The sequence below is a fragment of the Amblyomma americanum genome, chromosome 6, assembly GCF_052857255.1.
Source record: "Amblyomma americanum isolate KBUSLIRL-KWMA chromosome 6, ASM5285725v1, whole genome shotgun sequence".
NCBI classification, from domain to species: domain Eukaryota; kingdom Metazoa; phylum Arthropoda; class Arachnida; order Ixodida; family Ixodidae; genus Amblyomma; species Amblyomma americanum.
The window spans coordinates 64018858-64046504 of NC_135502.1; positions in this window are offsets into that span (position 1 = coordinate 64018858).

Sequence of the window (27647 nt, forward strand, 5' to 3'; positions counted from 1 at the left end):
GTGCGCCTCTCAGACTTTTGGGGATAACCACCTTGAACGGGTCAATGGACTCATCATCGGTGGCTATGTATTTCAGCACGAGCCCGTCATGGCCCAGCAAATATGAATCCCCCGGGGCTCGCCGCGACACACGCTGGCTTTCACCCCCTGCGCCCGCTACAATACAAGTAGCGTCCCGGCGCTCCGTCTCCCTGAGACCGTCGCTCATCTCGCGACACATGGGGTCATTTTGCTGGGCTTTCAGCAGCTCTTTCCGGCTGAAAACGATTCCTGTTACCCCAGAGGGGGGCCTGGTCTCGTCCCCCTTCAGGTTTGCAGCCAAAATTTCCGCTCGCGACGGCGTCTCCGAGGCGCTCACGCGGAGCTTTGCCTCTCGCCCGCTTTGCGAAGCGCTGCTTGCCTGGTTAGCGGAATGGGTTAGCCCGTTTGCGGGCTCCCCCTCCTTGCCGCCCGGCGGCTCGTCCGCTTTTTCGCCCGCTCCGCCTGCTGGCGTCAAGGCGCCGCTGGCGAGTGGGGCACGGGATAGCGCGTCAGCTACCACGTTCGTGCTCCCCTTTCGATACTGCACCGAAAAGTCGTAATGCTGTATCAGGAGAGCCCAGCGCGCCAGCCGACCCGCAGGCTCGCGGAGCCGCATCAGCCAACTGAGCGCACTGTGGTCTGTCTGCACCACGAATTGAGTTCCGTCAAGGTAGCTAGACGTCGAATTTCCGCAGTGCAAACACGATGGCGAGGCACTCCTTCTCGGTCACGGAATAATTCCTCTCCGAGGGTAGCAAGGAGCGGCTGGCAAAGGCCAGCGGCTGCAGCACGCCATCGAAATCCTGTAGGAGAACTGCTCCTAAACCCAGATCGCTCGCGTCAGTCTGGACTACGAACTGTCTGGTCAGGTCGGGTAGCCTGAGCTGCGCTGTCTCGGCAATGGCACTAGACAGGAGGCGAAAGGATCGCTCTTGCTCGGGCCCCCATCGCCACGCGGCAGTCTTTCCCAAGAGCTTGGTCAAGGGTGCCTGCACGCGGGCACAGGACGGGATGAACGACCGATAGAAATTGGCCATTCCCAGAAAACGGCGGAGGCCGCGTACGTCCTTGGGCACGGGAAACTCGAGTATGGCTCGGAGTTTGTCCGCATCGGGCTCAATGGAGCCCTCGCCCAGCGTGAACCCTAGCAACTGAACTCGGGTCCGCGCTATTTGGGCAGCGACTGCGCTCCGGCCTCAGAGGAGGCTTGGGCGGGCTGCACGAACGCAGGAGGCAAGGCGCCCAGTTCGATGAGCGGCGCGGTTTCCACAGGGAGCCGGGCCAGCGCCTCACCGTTCCCAGAGCAGAATTGACCGCTCGCGGGGCACGGCTGCTGCTGTGCAGGACGGCCGGTTGCGGCAGCGTCGCACGCACCGCTTTCGCACGGGGCGCAAAGCACGCACAGCGGAGGCATGTCATTGGCGGGTGCACCGCAGGGTGCTCCCGATACAGCTCCAATGGGAGCTGCGTGATCGACGTTGGGGGTTGTAGAGCCGTATGCCCCAATGGGGGCCGCGGCCAACCACGGTGTTTGGCTATTCGAAGAAACAGCCGCCAACGGATCAAAGGACGCTTCGACTCCTAAGGGAGCCGACACGTAGCTGCCGAGTGCCCCGATGGGGGTGGCAGACATGGTGCGCAAGCGTGATCGTCAAGGCGACCTGCTCGGCAAATGTGCTATCAAAGGCTAAGAGCCAGTGACTTAGCACGTTGGGCGCCAGTTGTGGGTTTCTCAGTAGGCACAGGCCACTACCCACCGCGGGTTCGAGCTTCGCGCGAGCCAAGGGCCCCGATCAGCCGTCACCACACGCACCCTGGGGCACCGCTGCGGCGGCGTTCAACCTCTGAAGAGAGGAGAGCGGCTCGCCGCAAGAAACAGGCCTCCAAGTTCACGAAGGAGACGTTTATTGACGCCGTCCTCCAGCGGTACATACACACACTCAACAATCACCCCGTCCCGGGGCGCGCTCAGAGCAAGGCTCCGGTGCGCGCTCGGGGCAACAAGAGAAATGCGCGCCGCTAGCACGCCGCTGCAGGAGATTGTCCCCGCGGCAGTGCTGTGATCTCTCTCGTGTCGGCCGATGGGCCGTTTGCGAGAGAGAGTGGGCAGTCAACGCAAGGTGCGCCTGTCAGAGGTCGTTGGACCCCTGGACAGGCTCGAGCCGCGGCGGATCGAGGACCCACGCTGGCGAGCTCGAGTATGAACTGGTCCGAACAGCAGAGGCCGGCTCGGACGAACAGTAACGTACGCACCTTACGCTGTCTCGGAGGGGTCTCTCTCTCTGCGCCCCGCTCGGAAGGTCGCGCGACCACCCCAAACGGGTCCCGAATTCCCGCCAAAAGTCACCAATGGCAAAGGCCCTTGGGAAGCCGGAGGCGGAGCTGCGGCCGAATGAGAGCGATTAACCACCAGCCGTCTCTCCGCCGCCCGAGGCGGGAGAAAGGGAAAGAGAGCGACGCGGGATGCCGCGCAGACGCCACGGCGGGAATCTAGCAGGTTTCCCACATAGTCAGACGACCCCCATTAATCTTTTACTGTAAAGGACGAAAAGGCCATTTCCGCATATCTGGACATAACCCTTATCGCTATCGGAACAACTGCCGTCCGTCAGCAGGGGATATGAGCACCAGAGCGAATGTGTAAACCGAAGAGCTAGCGCACCTAATTCGTATTTGGCCGAACTACGCCAATCGACCATCATTTTAATGCGTTACCTTTAAAGGGCCCGTTCCTCATAATGTCCTGTGTTGGCGTTCACGTTGTGAGTGGAAAATCGTGGACTTCGCTCTGGCAAATGGTCCCAAGAGAGCGACCTAGGAGACAGGTGGGCCAAGTATGTCATGTGACCTTGCGGCATCTCACAACCTCTTCACTTCACTTCACTTTATTACCTTAAATGCCCCCGGGATTGGGGGTGTTACATAAGGGGTGGGTTACATGTATAAAAAAGAGTTAATAAACAAAGAAAACACGAAAAGTACCAAAATTATTCGCTGTTAAATAATAGTATTAAACAATTCACAAATGTTGTTGGACAGGTGATTGCGGCGATGTCGTGTGGAAGGCTGTTCCAGTCCGTGGCTGAACGTGAAAAGAATGACGATGCAAATGTAGTAGTGCGCGTACGAGGCCGGGCAACTTGAAGGGGATGACCAATGAGGGGGGAAATGCGTGCCGGCGGATTGATGTAGGGCGCGTGACGAAGTGAGCTGTAATAAAATTTATGAAACAAGCACATACTAGTGATACGACGTCTACAAGCTAGAGATGTTAAGCCTGCCTCTGGTTTTAATGGCGATATACTAACGTTATATGAATAGCACGAATATATGAATGTTGTGGCTCGACTTTGTACTGATTCTAAGGAATTTGTTAGATAATCCTTGTTAGAGCTCCAAATAACACATGCGTATTCTAATTTAGAACGGACAAGTGACTTGTAGGCAAGTAATTTTACGTTTTGTGGCGCATGGCGTAGATGTCTTTTTAAGAATCCAAGGCTTCTGTTTTGCGGATGATATGACTTTTGTCACATGCGTGTTCCAGGTTAGATCATTCGACAATGTTACGCCGAGGCATTTATAAGTCTGAGTTAATTCTACCGTGACGTGCGAGATTTTATACAAGAAGAGGAGAGGATTACGTTTTCGGTTAAATGACACGAGTTTACATTTATTGGGGATGAGGTCCATGAGCCATTGGTTACACCAGTCCCGTATGCTGATTAGGTCATTCTGGAGGGCGAACTGATCAGAGGCGTTATTGATTGTGCGATAGATGACACAGTCATCGGCAAAAATACGGACGTTACAAGAGACATGCGTTGGTTGGTAATTAATGTATATTAAAAATAATAGCGGGCCAAGGACTGATCCTTGCGGGACACCTGATGTTACGGGAAGAGAACTAGAGGCTTGGTTATTAACGTAAACATACTGGTTGGGGTTAGCCAGGAATTCGCTTATCCACTGTAGTATGTTAGGATGAAGGTTTAACCATGAAAGTTTTAGTAGCAAGCGTTTATGAGGTACTTTGTCAAAAGCTTTCGCGAAGCCCAGGAATATTGTGTCAGTTTGTAGGTTACAGTCAAGGTTCACATGCAAGTCATGGATGAAAATAGCCAATTGTCTATCGCAGGATAGATTCTTACGGAAGCCATGTTCGGCAGGATAAAAAAAATAATAGATTCAAGAAAATTCATTATGTGGGAATAAATGACATGTTCCATGATTTTAAATGGCACACTTGTTAAAGAGATGTGGCGGTAGTTAAGGGGCGACTCTTGTTACCTGATTTGAAGACCAGAACAACCTTCCCCACCTTCCAGTCGCTGAGTATGCTACATGTGGAAAGTGATTGTGCAAAAAGTTTGAATAGATACGCTGCGGAAACATGGCGAGCATTTTTGAGGAACTGGGGGGGTGATTTCATCAGCACCAGCAGAAGATTACATTTGATATTTTCACTAATACATATAATGCCGTGCACAGAAAACATGATTGAAGGCTTATGCAAACTCGTGTTGGCAGTTGCGGTAGAAGGTGGCATATCAGTTTCGTGTGTGAAGACGGATAAGAAAGCTGTGTTAAAAATATTCGCACATTCTATGCCACTAGTCATCTCGCCAAGTCGGTTAGCTAATGTAATGACCGGAGCCTGGTTAGGCTTTAGAACTTTCCAGAACTTCCTGGGATTATTTGTTAGGATCTTGGGCAGGTCAATTTAAAAAAAAAAATCGGTGTTGCCTGTTGGTGTTAGGTTCAGCCAGTCCATTGATTGGTAATTAAAATCACCAAAAAGAAGAATGCACGTGTTGGGATATTTGCCAGGTATTTGATTTAGACTATCGTTTAACTGTGAAGAAAATATTGGACTACTGGAGGGGGGTCTGTAGCAGAAGCCTAGTATGACGATTTGTGGTATGTGGTACAGAACGAGAGATTACCCCTAGTATTTCAAGCTCCGATTGGTGAGAAAGCTGCCCACCGGATGGTGAAAAAACTACCCACCGCAGCAGGTTGTAGTTCAATTAATGATTGTTTGCTTGGGAAGAGCAGCCTGGGCGCACCAGGCCCTCCGACGGTAGCACCTGCCATCGCAGGACTTTGGCGCATCGCTTAACAGATGCACCACTGCGCTAGGAGGGCATAGGACTCCCAGGCACCTATAAATGTAGAGACTTTTCTTGTGCAAATATGCGGATTAACTCATTACGCTAGCGGGTCCTACCCTTAAAGCGGAGCTTAAGTGTCGCCTTTAGTTCTTTTTAATCTGCAATACCTTTTATTACTTGCGCACAGCAATATTTCCGTGCCGCCCACCCGTAAATCTGACACGAAAACAGAGTGTAGTACATTCGGCCATTATGATAATTTCTTCTTGTCAAAATCTGTAAGGCTAAAGTGACAGGAATCAACGTATGGATTCCTGAAACTACTTGCGAGTGCACTGGCGAAAGCAGTGCTACGTTGGTTTTTTTTTTTTGGTGTTCATGAAAATATCTATACGCGTGAGAGCTTGTATTGTATGCAACACTTAGTGTAAGCTCTTTCCACAAATCTGTTATTAATGATATATTACCTTTTGGAATGTACATGCCGTTGCGTGTGCTCAGTGAACGACAAACAGTGCTTTCGAACGGCTGGTTTAAATAGAGCGGCAGGCGTCACAACAGGCGCCACGTTTTTACCAAATATCATGTCTGTAGTAGATCGGCCATTCGTGATCTAAAAGCAGTGTTTCAAAAGTGTCTTTACGTTTAATTGACTTGGGGATGGAAAGCTGTTTTCTGCAATACACTGGAACGAAGCGTGGAGAAGCCATTTGTTTTCTTTTTGCATTTCCGTGTGATCTGCTGCGCGATAGGCACACCTATGCAACAATCTTCCTTTATTTCGTTTTAACAGCACTCCAGGATCTGCCACCAGTTGGTGGAAACGGATTGAGGATTCAGTTTGTAACTTTCAACTGACCCTTCGTAATTTTTTTATGAGACGTTTATTGGCACAGGGCATAAAGGGTATGACCCTTCGTAATTACTCCCAATGTATTGCTGTTATGGAGCTGGCACAGCTTTACGAGGTGCTGGAGCAGCGGGTTTCACCGTTGCTCGAAATTTTGAGAGCAAAGATATTGAGAGCAGCAAGTCACGCAAAGTTGTCTGCCGCACTCCAGTCATCCGGTAGGTGTTCGCGCCTTCCGACATCCATATGAATGGGTTCCGAGTGAAGTAAGATAATTTAGAGCTCTGCAGTGTTTCCTAAGAAAATATCTAAATTATAATAATAAAAGAGCATAGAGGTAACATGTCATAAAAATGTATTTTAGTTTATGGTTCGTTTTGTTTGAATGTTTATTTATTTATCACCTACACTTAGCAGTCCCGCGTCTTTCAATGAAAAAGAATTGTTACGTCACAAAGAAACCGTACGCAAAAATAACAATGATTAGCAAAGAAAATGTCAGCGATAGACGGAGGAAGGCGGTTGCAGAATGCGGTATTTATCTGAATCAAAGATTCGCGATGTATTATACTTCTAGAGAACGAACACTATCTTTAAACATGTGATCGGAACGGGATGCAATGTACGAAGGGCAAGCCACAAGATTATTATTGCATACAGCATTACTGTGATAAATTTTGAGGAAAAAACAAAGCAGGAAATGTTTATGTCATGAAGAAAGCTGCGTCCAAGTGAGGGTGCTTTTCCTGGAAGTAATTGTAGCGTAACGCGAATAGTTAAATAATATGAAATCGCCAGCATTGGTTTTAAATGATTTCGAGTGCAGTGATCCCTGTGATTGGACCGTATGGCGCGTAAAATTAACCCGAACGAAAGAATAAGCAGATGTACGTTTGAAATCATTCTAGGTATACAATATTTGGCCGTAGACCTCTTTGTCCGTACGATTCCTCGAAGGAAATGCAATTTCGCAGAACTGAAACGTTCAGAAATTGGACGGGACACTTATTTCATGCCTTAAGGGTATGATCCAACAACGTAGTGGGCTGAATTCCATATTTGCAGAAGGTCGTTCTCTAGTTTGCATTCATAGATCCGCGGCAGCCCTCATGACCCTCCTGGCGCAGTAGTGCATTGGCTAAGCAGAGCTCCACTACCCTGCGATGGCAGGTATTCTCATCTGTGGGCCTTGCGCGAAAAATCATTAATTTAACTGTGACCTCCCGCTGCGGGTAGTTTGCTCACTATCCAGTGGGCAGGTTGGGATGACGCCGCAAGGACACGTGACCTAAGTTGGACACCTGCCTCCTAAGTTGCCTTCTGGTGATCACCTGCAAATTTCTATGCTCGTGATTCTTCGCTCACAACACCGATGCTGAAAACTGCGACACCGGATTTGGTGATGAAAGTGACCGTTAACGCTATCGCGTTGAACGAAAAATATATGCCGCGTTTTCCACAAGCTGTGCTGTATCTAAATCTCTAAGTCGTTACTATTAGTTAAAAACAACATAAAGTCGAGTCTAAACCAAAACTTCAGAAACAAAGTAAGTTTTGAAAATTTCCCTGTGATTATATTCAATCCATGCACCTCATAGATATTTTTTTTTTGGAAACCGACAAAAGCACAGGGAATGTACGATGTCAACAAACTGAGTGAATGCGCCACGCAGATTGCAGGAACCTTCAAATGGCGACCCAAGAAAGACGACCCAATGTTGTTGAACCTCTTAATGGAACTGCAATCGAGATAGTGTGCGACCTCCGTCATTCCGTTAATCGTGACCATACTGGAGATGGCCAGGAAAGCTTGGCATAGTTAGTTGTTCTGAATGAAAGTGTCAGCTTGCCTGCTTTGTCACTAAAATTTGAAACTGTGTTTTGTGAGTCCGCAGTGCAAACATTGGTTTTTGAGGAGTTTTCATGAAGCGAAGTGCAATGGAAACCTCTTCAGTTTAGTGCGTGTATAGAGAATTTCTCTCCGTGGTTTTAAATAACCCAAAAATAACACAACAAGCAGTTTCAAGAGAAAATAAACCCTAACGTTGCATTCATGAGCACGTAGGTGCACAGAATGCCACTGAGGCAATATTTTAGAATATATGCGAAGCAAAGGTTTTCTCTCTGTGAAAGATTAGGACGTCGCACGAATAAATTTCGAAAGTAAACGAGGCTCACCTGATAATATTAAGTGTAAAGTTGCGTCGCAAGACCAGATTTCATAATCTTTGGGTCATTGCTCCGGTGAAAATGCAGCAGCAGGGTTGGTGATTTCGGACACCTAAATTTGTTGCCCATTTTTCTAAAAAATCGGATTTCAAAATTCATAATTGCTTTACAGCCTACCTTCCAGTGAAGGCTGTGTCTCGACGGCGGTCAAAGCGCGTAACGCAAAAAAAATAATTATTATGTGGCTCTCAATTACCAGACTATAAGGTGTGTGCAAAATAAAATCATCTTTGCGGTTCCTTTCCTTTGATTTTCAGAGCCCATATGCTGTGTTCACGCGTCTTTTCGTATTTTATTATATATTAATCCCGTTGCTCTCGACTTTAGCAACGGTGTGTACAACCGTTGGCTATGACGCGTTCACAACCTCTTCGGACACACTGTGTGTGCTCTAACATATATTTGATCGTAGATTGTAGCTTTTGAGCTGGATGTCTCTCCTGATTATCTCTAAAGAAGTGCGACTAATATCGGCGACTTATTTACAGAGCAGTTGTCAGCCTTCCTTAGTTTTCCTTCGACGGTACAATATCCGGTCATGTGTGCACGGATATACCTCCGCATTGATTTTAGTGACTCTGCGCTCAGGAAATTTTTCGGATGCTCTAACCATGTTTCAAGGCGAGGCGTTCCGAGTTAAGAAGTTACTTTTGCTGCATTTTTCTACTCTTCTCGCATATGCCGTTTGAAGCTTTCGTTAAATACTGCAAGACTGGCTTACACACAGCCAGCCTCAAGAAGGGGGCCCCGTTATGCGCACCTCTATGTTATAAGGACGCCTTTGGCAGTGCATATGACCTATCATTCCCTTAATTAGCTATTATGCTTCATTACTGTGGCATGAGCTCGACGGAAAACACAAGAACATAAAAGAATTTATTCAGTTCAACCGACACTCAAATGATCAGTTACGAGTTAGCGCTCGTATGTCTCTCATTACAGTTAGTCTCTTCTATCGCGCTGTTGCCACCGCTTTTGATCGCCCAATGTTTGCGTCCTCACGTTTACCCTGTCTCATTTAGGTCTTTCAACTCACATGTTTCACTTGGAACAAGAGGCTTAGCGATCCCAGCATGGTCTCGCAATTTTACGGGAGCTGCACCCTGGCGAGGCCATCGAAGACAACCTTGGCTACGTCATAAACTGAGCGCACCATCGTCTACCATCGTCTGTATAGTAACCATGCCAAGGGTTTCCCTGTCCTGCATTTGTACCAGTTATGAAGCTGGAGTAGCAAATTTTGACGATGTATGGATATTGTTACGAGGTGGCAAGCCAAGGAAAGCATGACATGATGACAGAATGAAGGTATGATTTAATGGCGCAAGGGCCTAGCGCGAGCACTCCGTCCCGCGCCACTGCACTCTTCTTCGTCTTCATAACAATATTACGGTACCGTTGTGATTTCATGGCTCAAAATCACCTGCAACCAAAGAGCCTGATTGTCGAGGGCTTTTCCCTTATTGTCTTTCTCTGTGGGAGGGGCCTCCATGTCAACATGTGGCCCGTAATTACTATTTGGAACTCAGTACCATAATAGGTCTTGAAGTCAGGTGAAGTACATCTTTTTCTGTTTATGTATGGTACATGCGGTGATTAAACATGTTCTTTTTTCACGTCGTAGAATGGCCCCCATTGTACAAAAATGGCACTGCATGCGTGTCCCAAGACTCTACCCACAGTCCGCCCATCAACCTCCCCGCAGGGGGGCGCCTGCAGCTTGCAGGCGTCGCGACGGTGAGTGGCGACACCGCGGGTTCCCGAGCATCCGCAGGGACATCCCCGCAAGGGGATGATGGTGAACTGTGCATCACCACGGACCCGAGCACCCGCGCCTCGCCGTGCGTGGCATCGCCGTGTGCGGGGAAAAGGGGATCCTGGTGGTTGAGCCGATGCCGAGCGTTTGGACCCTTAAGGCCCCTTAGCAAAGGCAACACACCACTTTGACCCCAGCTTCCTGCAGACGGCACCTCCGGCCTGACCCGACCGGGGGGAATCGGCAGTCGCCTTTTCCTATCCTCCTCTTCATCTTTCACTTTCCTATCTCTGTCTCACAACTCTCCTATATCCTACTCACTTCTTAGTTTTTCCTTTTTTCCTGGCGGCGAGGGTTAACCTTGTGTGACCAACTACCCTGAGTTGCGTCATATTTGGTTATAGTTGAGGTGTACAGCTGGCGTGGGCAGGACTTGCTATCAAGTTCCTGTCCCGTCCCCTTGTTGGACTCCGTGGTGGGTGGCTGGCACCATGACCGAAAAACAGTTTTTTTTTATGGCTCCCCAACTTTCAAAACATGATCGCTCTCTCAAAAGAGGGCGGAACGAGGCAGACAACTTCTTTCAAAAAAGAAAAGTAACTTTCCCCAAATATCATGTGATCCACAGTGAACAACAAGATAAACAGGCAAGAATAATATCCCCCTTCCTTGTGTCAAAGTGCTTGACTGAAACCCTAGGCATTGGCTATAAACTGTCAAAAATGGCCAGCGGCGACTTATTGCTCGAACTGTGTGACAATGTCCAACATTCTAAGCTCTCCAACCTAACGTCCATAGGGGAAATCCCGGTCTCCGTGACTCCTCATCGCTCACTAAACACTGTCCGAGGCGTAATATCGGAAAATGATTTTCTTCACATAACTGAAAAAGAAATGCTCGAAGGGCTCATCGACCAAGACGTCATAGATGTCCACCGAATCAAAATCCGGAAGGACAACAAGGAAATAGACACAAAACACATGATCCTGACGTTCAACACCAGCACCCTGCCCGACACAATCGACGTGGGATATATGAAAATCAATGTACGACCATACATACCAAATCCTCGCAGGTGTTTCAACTGCCAAAGGTTCGGCCACGGCTCACAGAGCTGCCGCGGTCGTAAAACTTGCGCAAAATGTGCCTCTAACGATCACCAGTCTGATGTATGTGACGCAGCCCTGTGCTGTGCAAACTGTGAAGGAGAACATGCTGCATACTCCAGGGCGTGTCCGTCCTGGAAGAAAGAAAAAGAAATTATCACCATAAAGACCAAAGAAAACATTTCTTTTAAAGAAGCGAGAAGGCGTTTTGCGCTTACAAACACATTCTCCTTCACATCAAAACAAAACTTCGCTGATGTGGTGCGCAGGGGCGTAGCACCGCACAGCACTCCGGCACCTGCCAAGGCCGCTCCCACCGAGCCTATAGCAGGGCCATCCACGCCCCAGGCAGGGTCAGCGAAAGCTGCCCTGTCACTGCCAAAGCAGGGACCGCCGGTCCATGGGTCGGCATCCCGCAGGACCTCCCCCCGTCGGGAGAGGCCTGAAACTAACACAACCGCGGCTGCGCGGTCCTCCAGCACCTCTGTTGAGGTGATGGATACAACACCCACTCCGCCTCCATTACAGCGGAGGAACAGCTCTGTTGAGCGAAAAAAAGACAGGCCCCTCATAACGGGCCCACCACATAAGTAAAACTCCTTTCATTTTCTTTTAAAAACACAAGCATGGCTTTTTTAATTCAATGGAATTGCAGAGGGCTTATGCGGAATTATAGTGACATAACACATATTTTAGGGTCAATGTTACCCATAGTTTTATGTCTTCAGAAGACCAATCTTGGTCCACAACATGTGCATATCCTGAAACATTATCAAACTTTTAGACGCGATCGCGAGCAGGCAAATCGACTCTCAGGAGGCGTCGCAATTGTCGTCCAAAGCGGCGTCCCTGCTCGAGAAATAAAGCTCAATACAAAACTAGAGGCGGTTGCAGTCAGCATCGTCAGCTATAAAACACTAACAATCTGTTCCGTATACATTCCTCCACATTTTACATTAACAGTCCATGATCTAGAAGAATTGATAGTTGAACTTCCAGAGCCATATCTGGTAGTTGGGGATTTTAACGCTCACTCCCCTTTTTGGGGAAGCGAGCGCTGCGACTCTAGGGGGCAAACAATCGAAGATTTTATCCTCTCAAATAACATCTGTCTTTTAAATACAGAAAAAGCAACTTATTGTTGACCAAGCTCAGCAAAAATGAGCTTTCTCGATTTAGCTTTCGCATCACCATCGCTTTTTACCGATTTTAAATGGGATGTTTTAAATGACCCTCTGGGAAGTGATTACCTACCTATTATCATCAGCCTCTCATCGTCTACTGCAGTCATCCCCACAAGACCACGGCGCTGGAAACTTCACCTCGCCGACTGGTCACTTTTTACAGAAAGTGCCACTCTAGATAAAGAATTTTCTGAAGACCTCAGCATAGATGAAATTAATGACAGGTTTACTACATGCATAATATCTGCTGCAACACTCGCTATACCACAAACAACAGGACTCGTACAGAAGAAACACAAAGTATGGTGGACACAAGAATGTACATTTGCAAAAAACAGCAAAATAAAGCATGGGGCACCCTGCGTTCGTACCCCACTGCAGAGAACTTACTCACTTTTAAGAGGGCCAAGGCGAGAGCGCGGTACGTGCGCAGGAAAGCTGAGAAAACCTCCTGGCAGAAATATGTGTCCTCTATAAATAGTTCAATACCATCAAAGAAAATGTGGGACAAAGTCCGTAAATTCACTGGTGACCGTACTTCCTTCACACTTCCACTTTTGACAACACCCGGTACACAAACATCGTTGGAAGAACAGGCCAATTTATTGAGCGAGCATTTTGCTGAAGTCTCAAGGTCGTCCCACTACACAAACGCATTCCAGAAACACAAAGCTATAGCTGAAAAACAAAAACTTCCATTCGGAGCAGGCATGCAGGAAGACTCCAACCAGCCCATTACGCTCCAGGAATTAAATAGTGTATTATCTTCCGGTAAAAAGGCAGCACCAGGCCCAGACAATGTGCATTACAATATGCTTGCCCATCTCTCTGATACAGCCGTACAGGCACTGTTAAAATTCTTCAATAAAATATGGATGACTGGCAGAATACCTGAGGAGTGGAAGAAAGCAGTAATAGTACCTTTTCTGAAACCCGGAAAATCACCAACAAGTCCTGACAATTACAGACCAATAGCCCTCACCAGCTGCATTGCTAAATCTTTTGAAAGTGTAATAAACATTAGACTCACCTTCACCTTTGTACTCGAATCTCGGCAGCTATTAGATGTTCATCAATGTGGATTGAGAAAAGCATGCTCAACCACCGATCACCTTGTCCGCCTAGAGAACACCATACGGGAGGCGTTCATCCACAAGCAGCAGTGTATCGGGGTCTTCTTCGACATGGAGAAGGCATACGATACCACGTGGAAGTTCGGCATCCTCCGCGACCTAGCAGAGCTAGGTATCCGAGGCAGGATGCTGAACTGCTTAAACGACTTCCTGGCTAACCGCACATTTAGGGTCCGCCTAGGAACAACTCTCTCCATGACTTTCACCCAAGAGAATGGCGTACCCCAAGGTTGCATTCTAAGCACGACACTCTTCGTAGTAAAAATGAATTCGTTAGCCAAAGTAATACCCAAGTCCATAATGTATTCGGTTTATGTAGATGACCTACAGATAGCATGCACCTCCTCCAGCATATCGTCCTGCGAGAGACAAATACAAATCACACTACATAAACTAGCTGCTTGGGCAGAGATAAATGGGTTCAAGTTCTCTCCTCAAAAAACAGTAGCTGTTCTGTTCCCATTGCGACGAGGCCTACAATTCAATCCCAACCTATACTTGAATCAAGCCACACTACCAATTAAACCAGAACATAAATTTTTAGGACTCACTTTTGACAAGAAACTCACATTTCTACCACACATTAACAACCTTAAGAAGAAAGCATCCCAAGCCCTCAATGTATTAAAGGTGCTCTCGCGAAAACGGTGGGAGTCCGATAGAACATGCCTATTACACATCTATCGCTCTCTGGTACGCTCCAAGCTGGACTATGGGTGCATAGTATACGGTTCAGCAAGAGCATCCTACTTGAAAAGACTGGACCCTGTTCATAATCTTGGTCTACGACTATCAACTGGAGCATATAGAACATCCTCGGTAAACAGTCTTTATATTGAAGCTAATGAGCCTGCACTAGAGGATAGAAGAGTCGCACTGACATGCGCATACGTCCTAAAAACCCGTACTCTTCCTAAACATCTCTGCCATCCCATTGTTACCAAGTGCCCATCCAAAAGATTATTTAACAATAAACCACAATCCATCCGGCCACTAATAATGCGCTTTGAAGATAAATGTGAAGAGTTAGGAGTACTGGATGCCCTGCCGAATATTGCACAAAAATATGAAAATTTACCACCATGGTACAACCTGCCTTCAGTGTGCGACTTCACACTGACACACTTACATAAAAAGGAAATGCCACATCAGCTCATACTACAAGAATTCTTTGAACTACAAGAAAAATATGACACCTTCACTGAATTTTACACTGATGGGTCAAAAACAGAGTCATGTTGGATGTGCAGTAATTCAAGACAAAAATGAAAAAATGATACGACTGCCACAGTATGCATCGGTTTTTACTGCCGAGAGTTATGCAGTCTTTGTAGCCGTAGACCAAATAGTAAAAGAAAACATTAAAAATAGCGTCATTTACAACTATTCACTGAGTATGCTGAAAGCGCTGCACTGTAGAAACGCCGCTGAACCCATTATAGGAAACATCATACATAACATAATTAAAATAAAAAAACAAAATCATAACATTATATTCTGCTGGGTGCCCAGCCATGTTGGAATTGTAGGTAATGAGAGAGCAGATGCATGCGCAGCACAAGCTCGAATTGATCAAATAAAACAAGATAACATACCACACAGAGATTTTTTGAAATTAGTGCACAGTAAACTCAGAATTAAGTGGCAGGCTGCATGGGAAGAACAGGCAAACAACAAACTGCATTCTATAAAACCCGTTTTAGGAGAATGGAAATCATGTAGACATCAAGAACGTTTTACGACATCAAGAACGTTTTACTGAAGTTATTTTATGTCGGCTACGCATTGGGCACACACACCTTACACACAACTTTTTACTAACAAAACAAGACAAACCTCTCTGCGAAATGTGCGGCGATGTACTCACTGTAAACCACATTTTAATTTCATGTAGAAAACTGGAACAACTGAGAAAAAAATATTTTACAACACTCGACAATGAATACATCCCATTGCACCCCAAGTTGCTTTTAGGTGATCAAGCACTGGTTGATCTTTCAAGTATTTTTAAGTTTCTTAATGAAGCCAATGTTTTAAACAAACTATAGGTATATAGAGTGTAACATTTAACAAGAACCTAACCTTGTGTTTGGCCCATCATAGCCATAGTTGCTTTTGCGCCATTAAAATCAATATAACTAACTCCGCCCATCAACCCCCACTCTCCTGAAGCTCATCCTCCAATCGCCTCCTCTCTCCACAAGGCTTCCTCCCACTATGCACCCACACACCTGCATCCAACAAACTCCTACGCAGCAACCGAACGATAAAGCCTTTGCAAAAATAATAGAATATGGGAACGGGCAAGCGATCACTGTATAAGCGAAAGTGTAAAAGCGAAATATAAAACTAATACAGCTGATACAGACTGACTAATCGCATTGGATGACCGCCCGTGAGTTTTTTTTTCCTTCTCAATTTATAAACACGAGAGTATTTTTTTCAGGATCACCATAGCGCCAGTAAACATGATTTTTTATCGGTATGCAAGTTAAAAAATGGAATAATAAGACGAGACTACTTATCTGCAACATGATCGGCTTGCTCTCAGGGAGATTCGTTTTTTTCCAAACATAATTTAATCGCAGTAATAAAGGGCTGTTTACGTGCTCAGTGCAAAAGGAACGCATGTATGTGTCTTTTACGTGGGTAGTCAGTTGCCATTAGCCGGCTCCAGCGTTCACGAAAAAAAAAGGGTGCCTGAAAAGTTTAAATCCCCTTGTTTCTCGTTACCTGTGAGCTGCGACCAGAGATGCACAGCTTAACGTATTTGAGATATATATAGCCTTGCTCAAGAAGCTATTTCAAAAGTGTTTTTGAAGATATCAAGTATGGGTATGTTACTCAGAAATCCACCAGGGGACCCTGGTATTATGAAGGGGATCATGAGCAGATGTGGCAACCACAGTATATTCAACATGCTTATCGCTGGGGAAGGCATGTTTAAAAGCAGAAACGTGAATGAATGTTCTCTTTACATTTAATGCATGTTTGAAGAGTACAGAAAAACCTTTCCTTTTCGGAAGTTCAAAAAAGAAGCAAGAAATAAGCAAGTAGAAATCATTCCTTACTGAACAGGTTAAATTGCTTTCAAGTCAAAGTATGTTTAATCAGAGTGCCGGATAAAGAAAAAAATTCACTACTGAAAGAGAAAGCTGCCGAAAACAGGATCCACGCCAAAGCAACTGCAATTTGGAAAGTGTGCATGTGTTCATTTCGAAATTCTTTACACGCACCCGACATGCACATATGGTGTAGTACATGGACTGTGTCGTCGCATTTCCGTGTAGGCGTGTTTGATGCCCGTTTGAACATGAAAACATGCACAAAATGTTAAAGTGCATAACAGTAAGAATTTAACCTGGTTGGTTAGCCTGCTCAAAGCTTTTAGGGAGCGCAAAATAAAAACTAAATAAGCACGCGAATATCTAAAGCGTACAAAGTTAGGCAATATATAGGGTTAAATACCTGTGATAAAGCAACTATGCAGGACAAAAAAGTAGCGCACTAATGGTAGTCTTTTCTTTTCTTTTTAGGCGGCCGATATACAAAGTCTGAGATCAATATTATTATTCTTCGAACGTATGCAAGGAGTGGAACAAATTAGGCGCAGGAGCACTTCTGAAGAATATTCTGTTACGTTGAACAAGCGCCATAAAGAGTAATAGTTCTTGAATACATGAAAAGAAGAGCACTGCTACTATCGGGAGAAAAACGTCAAACGGCTTGTGCTTCGATCGATATATCAGAGGTTAGGTGAAGGCTGCAGTTCGAGGGAGAATGTAGGTTGTCCAACATGTAGGTAATGTAGGCCACGAAGAGCATCCAGTGTGGGACAGGAGACTGGCAGGAGGAATAAATGCAGTCCAGAAGAGTGGCAATTTGCATTAGAGGAAGAAAAGAAACTTTTATTTGCCCTTACTTATTCCTTGTCTCCCCCATCGCTACCTATTTTGCCCTTTGGATTTCTGTGCGGCTATGACTAAGAAAGCTTTCCGCATTCGCGAGTGCTCCCGTTAGGAAATGTGAGCTTCATAACCGTTGTTGAATGTTAGCGCTCGTCTCGTCCAGTCCTCTGCTGTGTCCTAGTGTTTTGGAGCTTCTGCAGCTCGTCAGCAGGAATAAAGCGTTTAATTTTTCTCCCTTTTGGTGCATCTCAGAGAACTAAGCCCATTGACCCGCAAATGGTGCGGACGAGCGGGCATATTTATGACCATCCTGTTTCATGCTCAAGTGAAAAATACGTGCAATGCAGACAGCACTCCAGCGGTATTTGTTAATCCGTTAGTTTGATTTTTGGTCAACGATGTGTTCTGCCCGCTCCTTTCTTAAAAAAGATTGGTACTCTGTCGTAATCAATTAAGCAATTTCGAAGCAAGGCCGCAGGCGGCGATCCAGAACTTCAAAAAGGTGAAAGAGAAGCCTTCAACGTCGAAAATATGACCCCTGCCGCTCCTACGACGGTGGAACCTTGAAGGGTTGTGCTGCAGTGTCAAGAACACCAAGAGCCTTCATTGTATTATTTTAGGTGAAGGCTCATAAGGCGGAGATTCCATTCAGAGCCATTGTGTACGAGAAGGACTCACGGAAGAACGCCATCTCGGGCTACCTCCAAGAGCATGCGTCTTCGCTCAGTTTGGTAGACCCCTTTATGGTATTCAGTACAATGGACATCGAGCAGTTCTTTTCAGGTGACTTCCTCGCAAACTTCTCCTGAGTTCGTCGGGACAAAGAAGACTTAGTTTATTTCCTAATTTGTTCTCATCTAATTGTTCTTATCTAATTTGTTCTCATCATTTGTTCTCATCCTTGAGGATGGCCATGGTGTCACGTGTTGAGTCACGTGAATGTATGACCGCGGAGGCATCCGTGCGTGCAGAGTGAGCCTTAGCTGCCGCCGAAATTCTCGCTTTTGCAAGCCGGGATCGCAGTTGTTCTGTGAAAGGAAAAGCAAGCAGTGCAACAGGCGCTAATTGTAGGGTATGCCACACAGGCACCAAAATGCACGCATACAGAAACTAGGATGTAACATGTACGCATAACATGATTCCCTGTTAGACTGCGCGCGGGCAATAACTACCGCAGTAGGTTGGTCATCAAGTTCTTGATCAAGACATACAGAAACCAAACAACGAGCGAGAACCCAAACTGCAAAGCGTCCAATAATTGTTATCCGGCGTGACTTCCGTCTGTATTATTATTCCACTCGGGGGCTCTGACATACACAGCTCTGGCTATACCCGGTAACAGCGTAGCAGTACTGCCGTTATAAACCACGTGTTTGAAATAAAGTACCTTTATTTTATTTACCGAGTATGGGCTGGTTCACATGCCAGCCACTGAGCGTATTCAACGGCTCGTCGCATTGAAATATATTAGAGTTGATGGAACATCCCCACTGGAGCCGCTGCGATGATCCTGCGCTGTTCCTCAAATAGTCCTGGGTTTAGTAACATATGTTGAGCCTGTGCCAGTGCTGGTCATTAGGTCATTAGCATGTTAAAGCAAACAAGACTATAGTTCATATCTGGTTTGCAGCTTTTACAATAGTACGTTTGAGTGACAAAAATGAAGTGGAGACAGTGCCTTCATTCTGGGTTCATGATGGGGTGTGTCTCTGGCCATCAAGCTACTCTTTTACTCGTCTGAAGAAAGTGATAGCACACTCCGTGCAGCCACATACCTGTATCATTCATTCGGCATCAAATAGTTGTTGTGAACGCTGCAAGTAAGTTTATGTAAAAATTTTATGAAGATGGTAAGAGCGCATGATTATTTACATGCACATATTGCACAATTTTTTTTTTTACAGCAGAAACTGTCTGATTTCGGGAATAACTTTTACGTTAATAAAAACACCTTCATGTAACCCAGCACCTAAAAGTATTTGTAGTAGGCTATATGGCAAGCATTTTTTTGTGAGCTCAGTGTTTCGAAAATTTGAGTAAAGCCACAATATCTCAATTTTTCGTCTAGCTGACATAATAGTCCCCTTGGTGCTTGTTTGACACAAATTATTTGTGGGACTCATTTTTTTAAGGTGTGTGTGATTTGCGAAAATTAAGTTGTCTGCAGTAAGCATACCTTTGAGATAACAGGCTGTGGCTTTGGCTTTTTGTTATTGTTGACAGGCTCTTATCTGCGTGCCCCAGAGAAGGCACGTCTAGCAGAAGAAACAGGCGATGTGTGTACTACTAATGATGAGCGAGGCCGCGGAAAACGACTGCGGCGCTATAGGACGCTGCCAAGCTCCACTGAAAGGTATGGTATTGAAAAAGGTATGCACGGCACTATGTGGAGCTTAGGGGTGCTAGGCACCACCTGAAAAAAGCCTGCCACTTCAGTCTTGGAGGGAATTTCAAATGCGGGCAAGCACCTTGAAGGTATCGATTGTCCACTATTTTGTAGCTGGCAAGTGGATATTCAAACTCTTACAGGTTTTTGTGAGGAGCAGTGCCATTCAGGCATTGTGACAGCTAAGGCTTTTACTCGATCTACTTATGTGCTACCCTACAGCAAATATTGTAGCGCCGTTCCTGTGTGAAGACCGCTAATACTGACTCAAAACTTATCTCTCAGAACTGCCCGAGAAGTGTGTATTCGTGCTTAAAATATCGGAAGAGGTTGTTTTAGAGCAAAACGAGCCAGATATAAGCACTTCGGTATTACAAGTCGTCGGCGGGTGCGCGCTCAAAACTTGATCGCTCAGAACTACGCGAAAAGCGTGCATTAGAGCCAATATAATCCAGGAAGGCCAAGCGAAGCGCTCTTTTCCGCTAATGCTGGCGGAGCCCGGACAGCTCTACGTCCGAGACGGGCCGTCTGCCTTTCACTCATTCATTAACGCTGGTAACGAAATCTTGACTATGCGCATGATGGCGAATTGAGAACCCGTGATGCGCCGGTGCACATGTCGCAATCGGGCCTTTATTTACGTATACTTACAATTTTGCTACCGGTGCGCTGAAAAAATGTCATTGAGCCGTCTCAAAGCTTGTGGAACAGTCTATCACAGTGCACTCCGTGAAACCAATGACAAGGATTACAATAGATAGCAAAAAAACCGGCCCCAATTTGTAAACGACGAAAAAACAACATTACGAAGAAAATCTATTTGTTGGTTAATAACACAGCACTTTTTGGTAAATACTAAGATTGACATTGCTCGTGCTAACGTGGGCCGAGATTGAAAGGGGACGTCTTAGGTAGCCTAACTGCCTCCAGATGTGTATGTTGCGTGGGCCTGTCCCTGAAAATTAGAGTTAAGAAGAATATGGTCTGCAAGCCACCAACCTTATTTAAGAAGTCAAAATACGGAAGTGATACCTTACCCTGCATGCAAGAGCTGCTGCTGCTGCGGTTGCTGGCTCATGAACCTCCATTTTCAGGACAGGAAGGGTCACAGAATGCGGACATGAAATGAAATTATTGAAAGGGATCTTACTCTGTTTGCATATTTGTGCCACATGGGCGAACTTGAAGAATGGATCTGGCAACCGACTTGCATTACTTTTGATACGAGTAGACAACATTAAATAAACTTGTCTGTTACAATATGCGTTGTCATCTTACATATATGCTTCTGGCCTAGTACAAGACCCTGTAAATACAGCTTGACTTGACCTGCGTAAAAGCTTGTTAATCTTCACTACTAACCCACATAAAGGATAAAAATGCATACCTGTTTCGCATCGAATGCCCTTCCATTTCATAGTAACCAGGAGCGTGGCCTGTACTCCTGATCAATTGAACGTGCGATGAGAAAGTTAATACAAAAAGAGGCAAGCTCTAGCCCTTCAGACATACACTTAAGCTCCATAAGCATCCAATGGCTGCAGAACCTTGGTCCACATTATTAACTTAAAATTTTAAAATCAGCAAAAGAACTAGCTCATCTTAACAGATTCACTGCATCATAGATCACCAGCACCTCAAGTCATTTATCCATGCATATCGTGAGATTCATTTTCTCCATCCATATTTTGATCACAGTCATAAAGGGCCATTTTCGTGCTCAGTGTTAATGCAACGCATGCTTGTGTCTTTTACGTGGGCAGTTTCCATTGGCAGGCTCCAGCATTAGCGAAGAAAAAGTAGCCTGAAAAGTTGACATTCCTTTGTTTCTCGTTACCTCTGAGCTGCGACCAGGGATGTACAGCTTAACGTATTTGAGATATATATAGTCTTGCTGAAGAAGCTATTTCAAAAGCGTTTTTAAAGATGTCAAGGTTAGCATGTTCCTCAGAAATCCACCGGGGCACCCTAGTATTATGGGGAGGGTCATGAGCAGATGTGCAAACTAAAGTATAGTCAACGCGCATATCGCCAGGGAAAGCATGTTTAAAGGCATAAAACGTCGATGAATGTTTGCTTTACATTTAACGCATGAATTTAAGGGTACAGCAAAACCTTTCTTTTTCGGTAGTTCGAAAAAGAAGCTAAAATATAAGCAAGTAGAAAACATTCCTTACTTAACAGTTTAAATTGCATTCAATGCAAAGTCTGTTTAATCAGAGTGCCAGCTAAGAAAAAATTAAGTAGTGAGAGAGAAAGCTGTCGAAAACAGTATCCACGCCAAACCACCTGCAATTTGGAACGTTTCCGTGTATTCATTCCAAAATTCTTTATACGCAGCAGACATGCACATAGGGTGAAGTACAAAGACTGTGTCGTCGCATTTCCGCGTTGGTGTCTTTGATGCCCATTTGAATACGAAACCATGCACTAAAGGTTAAAGTTCACAATAGTACCTATTTAACACGGTTAGTTAGCGTGCTCAAAGCTTTTAGGAAGCGCAAACTGAAAACCAAATAAACACGCAAATATCTAAAGCGTAAAAGTTGGGCTGTGTAGCGATCAAATATCTGTCGAAAAGCAACTATACAAGATAGGTAACTAGCGCACAAACGGCAGTGTTTTTTTTAGGTGGCCGATATATAATCTTTTAAGGCCTCGACAAATATTGCTCTTCTTCGAAAGCTTGAAAGGAGTGGAACAACTTAGGCGCACGAGCACTTCTGAAAAATATTATGTTACATTGAACAAACACAATAAACAGTAATAGTTCTTCAATGCATGAAAAGAAGAGCACTGCTGCTAATGAGAGAAAAACTTCATCAAACGGCTTGTGTCTCGATCGACATATCAGGGGTTGGGTGAAGGCTGCAGTTCGAGGGAGTATGTAGGTTGTCCAACATGTAGGTAATGTAGGCCACGAAGAGCATCCAGTGTGGGACAGGAGACTGGCAGGAGAAATAAATGTAGTCCAGAAGAGTGGCAATTTGCATTAGAGGAAGAAAAGAAACTTTTATTTGATCTTACTTATTGCTTGTCTCCCCCATCGCTACCAATTTTGCCGATTGGATTTCCGAGCGGTTATGAATGAGAATGCTTTCCGCATCCGCGAGTGCTCCCGTTAGAAAATGTGAGCTTGCTAACCGTTGTTGGAAGTTAGCGCTCGTCTCGTCCACTTCTCTTTTGTGTCCTTGTGTTTTGGAGCTTCTGCTGCTAGTCAGCAGGAATAAAGCGTTTAATATTTCTCCCTTTTGGTGCATCTCCGAGAACTAAGCCCATTGACCCGCAAATGGTGCGGACGAGCGGGCATATTTATGACCATCCTGTTTCATGCTCAAGTGAAAAATACGTGCAATGCAGACAGCACTCCAGCGGTATTTGTTAATCCGTTAGTTTGATTTTTGGTCAACGATGTGTTCTGCCCGCTCCTTTCTTAAAAAAGATTGGTACTCTGTCGTAATCAATTAAGGAATTTCGAAGCAAGGCCGCAGGCGGCGATCCAGAACTTCAAAAAGGTGAAAGAGAAGCCTTCAACGTCGAAAATATGACCCCTGCCGCTCCTACGACGGTGGAACCTTGAAGGGTTGTGCTGCAGTGTCAAGAACACCAAGAGCCTTCATTGTATTATTTTAGGTGAATGCTCATAAGGCGGAGATTCCATTCAGAGCCATTGTGTACGAGAAGGACTCACGGAAGAACGCCATCTCGGGCTACCTCCAAGAGCATGCGTCTTCGCTCAGTTTGGTAGACCCCTTTATGGTATTCAGTACAATGGACATCGAGCAGTTCTTTTCAGGTGACTTCCTCGCAAACTTCTCCTGAGTTCGTCGGGACAAAGAAGACTTAGTTTATTTCCTAATTTGTTCTCATCTAATTGTTCTTATCTAATTTGTTCTCATCATTTGTTCTCATCCTTGAGGATGGCCATGGTGTCACGTGTTGAGTCACGTGAATGTATGACCGCGGAGGCATCCGTGCGTTCAGAGTGACCCTTAGCTGCCGCCGAAATTCTCGCTTTTGCAAGCCGGGATCGCAGTTGTTCTGTGAAAGGAAAAGCAAGCAGTGCAACAGGCGCTAATTGTAGGGTATGCCACACAGGCACCAAAATGCACGCATACAGATACTAGGATGTAACATGTACGCATAACATGATTCCCCGTTAGACTGCGCGCGGGCAATAACTACCGCTGTAGGTTGCTCGTCAAGTTCTTGAACAAGACATACACAAACCAAACGACGAGCGAGAAACCGCAACAGCAAAGCGTCCAATAATTGTTACCCGGTGTGACTTCCGTCTGTATTATTATTCCACTCGGGGGCTCTGACATACACAGCTCCGTCTATAGCTGGTAACAGCGTAGCAGTACTGCCGTTATAAACCACGTGCTTGAAATGAAGTACCTTTGTTTTATATACCTAGTATGGCCTGGTTCACATGCGAGCCACTGAGCGAATTCAGCGGCTCGTCGCATTCAGATATATTAGGCTTGCTAGAACCTCCCCGCTTGAACCGCCGCGATGATCCTGCGCCGTTCCTCAAATAGTCCAGGGTTTAGTAATATAAGTTGAACCTTTGCCAGTGCTGGTCATTAGGTCATTAGCATGTTAAAGCAAAGAAGACTATAGTCCATATTTGGTTTGCAGTTTTTATTATAGTACGCTTGAGTGACACAAATGAAGTGGAGACAGTGCCTTCATTCTGGGTCCATGATGGGGTGTGTCTCTGGCCATCAAGCTACTCTTTTACTCGTCTGAAGAAAGTGATAGCACACTCCAAGCAGCCACATGCATGTATCATTCATACGGCATCAAATAGTTGTTGTGAACGCTGCAAGTAAGTTTATGTAAAAATTCTATGAAGATCGTAAGGGCGCATGATTATTTACATGCACATATTGCCCAACATTTGTTTTGACAGCAGAAACCGTCTGATTACGTGAATTACTTTTACCTTTATAAATAAACCTTCATGTATCACAGCACCTAAATTTATTTGTAGTAGGCTATATGGCAAGCATTTTTTTTTGTGAGCTCAGTGTTTCACAAATTTGAGTAAAGCCACAATATCTGAATTTTTCGTCTAGCTGACATGATAGTCCCCTTGGTGCTTGTTTGACACAAATTATTTATGGGACTCATTTTTCTAAGGTGTGTGTGATTTGCGAAAATTAAGTTGTCTGCAGTAAGCATACCTTTGAGATAACAGGCTGTGGCTTTGGCTTTTTTGTTATTGTTGACAGGCTCTTATCTGCGTGCCCCAGAGAAGGCACGTCTAACAGAAGAAACAGGTGATGTGTGTACTACTAATGATGAGCGAGGCCGCGGAAAACGACTGCGGCGCTATAGGACGCTGCCAAGCTCCACTGAAAGGTATGGTATTGAAAAAGGTATGCACGGCACTATGTGGAGCTTAGGGGTGCTAGGCACCACCTGAAAAAAGCCTGCCACTTCAGTCTTGGAGGGAATTTCAACTGCGGGCAAGCACCTTAAAGGTATCGATTGTCCACTATTTTGTAGCTGGCAAGTAGATATTCGAAGCTGTTACAGGTTTTTGTGAGGAGCAGTGCCATTCAGGCATTGTGACAGCCAAGGATTTTGCTCGATCTCCTTCTGTGCTACCCTACAACAAATATTGTAGCGCCGTTCCTGTGTGAAGACCGCTAATACTGACTCAAAACTTATCTCCCAGAACTGCCCGAGAAGTGTGTATTCGTGCTTAAAACATCGGGAGAGGTTTTCTTAGAGCGAAACGAGCCAGATATAAGCAGTTCGGTATTACAAGTCGTCGGCGGGTGCGCGCTCAAAACTTGATCGCTCAGAACGGCGCGAAAAGCGTGTATTAGAGCCAATATAATCCAGGAAGGCCAAGGGAAGCGCTGTTTTCCGCTAATGCTGGCGGATCCCGGGCAGTTCTTCGTCCGAGTCTGGCCGTCTGCCTTTCACTCATTCATTAGCGCTGCTAACGAAATCTAGACTATGCGCATGATGGCGAATTGAGAACCCGTGATGCGCCGGTGCACATGTCGCAATCGGGCCTTTATTTACGTATACTTACAATTTTGCTACCGGTGCGCTGAAAAAATGTCATTGAGCCGTCTCAAAGCTTGTGGAACAGTCTATCACCGTGCACTACGTGAAACCAATGACAAGGATCACAATAGATAGCAAAAAAACCGGCCCCAATTTGTAAACGACGAAAAAACAACATAAAGAAGAAAATCTATTTGTTGGTTAATAACACAGCACTTTTTTGCTAAATACTAAGATTGACATTGCTCGTGCTAACGTGGGCCGAGATTGAAAGGGGACGTCTTAGGTAGCCTAACTGCCTCCAGGTGTGTATGTTGCGTGGGCCTGTCCCTGAAAATTAGAGTTAACAAGAATATGGTCTGCAAGCCACCAACCTTATTTAAGAAGTCAAAATACGGAAGTGATACCTTACCCTGCATGCCAGAGCTGCTGCTGCTGCTGCGGGTGCTGGCTCATGAACCTCCATTTTCAGGACAGGAAGGGTCACAGAATGCGGACATGAAATGAAATTATTGAAAGGGATCTTACTCTGTTTGCATATTTGTACCACATGGGCGAACTTGAAGAATGGATCTGGCAACCGACTTGCATTACTTTTGATACGAGTAGACAACATTAAATAAACTTGGCTGTTACAATATGCGTTGTCATCTTATATATATGCTTCTGGCCTAGTACAAGACCCTGTAAATGCAGCTTGACTTGACCTGCGTAAAAGCTTGTTAATCTTCACTACTAAGCCACATAAAGGATAAAAATGCATACCTGTTTCGCATCGAATGCCCTTCCATTTCATAGTAACCAGGAGCGTGGCCTGCACTCCTGATCAATTGAACGTGCGATGGAAAAGTTAATACAAAAAGAGGCAAGCTGTAGTCATTCAGACATACACTTAATCTCCATAAGCATCCAATGGCTGCAGAACATTGTTCCACATTATTAACTTAAATTTTAAAAAACAGCAAAAGAAATAGCTCATCTTAACAGATAGAATGCATCATAGATCACCAGCAGCTCTAGTCATTTATCCATGCGTATAGTGAGATTCATTTTCTCCATCCATATTTTGATCACAGTCATAAAGGGCCATTTTCGTGCTCAGTGTTAATGCAACGCATGCTTGTGTCTTTTACGTGGGCAGTTTCCATTGGCAGGCTCCAGCACTAGCGAAGAAAAAGTAGCCTGAAAAGTTGACATTCCTATGTTTCTCGTTACCTCTGAGCTGCGACCAGGGATGTACAGCTTAACGTATTTGAGATATATATAGTCTTGCTGAAGAAGCTATTTCAAAAGCGTTTTTAAAGATGTCAAGGTTAGCATGTTCCTCAGAAATCCACCGGGGCACCCTAGTATTATGGAGAGGGTCATGAGCAGATGTACAAACTACAGGATTGTCAACGCGCATATCGCCAGAGAAATCATGTTTAAAGACATGAAACGTCAATGAATGTTTGCTTTACATTTAACGCATGATTTTAAGAGTACAGCAAATCCTTTAGTTTTCAGAAATTCGAAAAAGAAGCTAAAATATAGGCAAGTAGAAAACATTCCTTACTGAACAGGCTAAAATGCATTCAATGCAAAGTCTGTTTAATCATAGTGCCAGCTAAAAAATATTAATTAGTGAGAGGGAAAGCTGTCGAAAACAGTATTCCCGCCAAAGCACCTGCAATTTGGAAAGATTGCATGTGTTCATTCCGAAATTCTTTATACGCAGCAGACATGCACATAAGGTGAAGTACAAAGACTGTGTCGTCGCATTTCCGCGTTGGTGACATTGATGCCCATTTGAATACGAAAACAAGCACTAAAGTTTAAAGTGCACAATAGTACCGATTTAACACGGTTAGTTAGCGTGCTCAAAGGTTTTAGGAAGCGCAAGCCGAAAACGAAATAAACGCAAATATTTAAAGCGTACAAATTTGGGCTA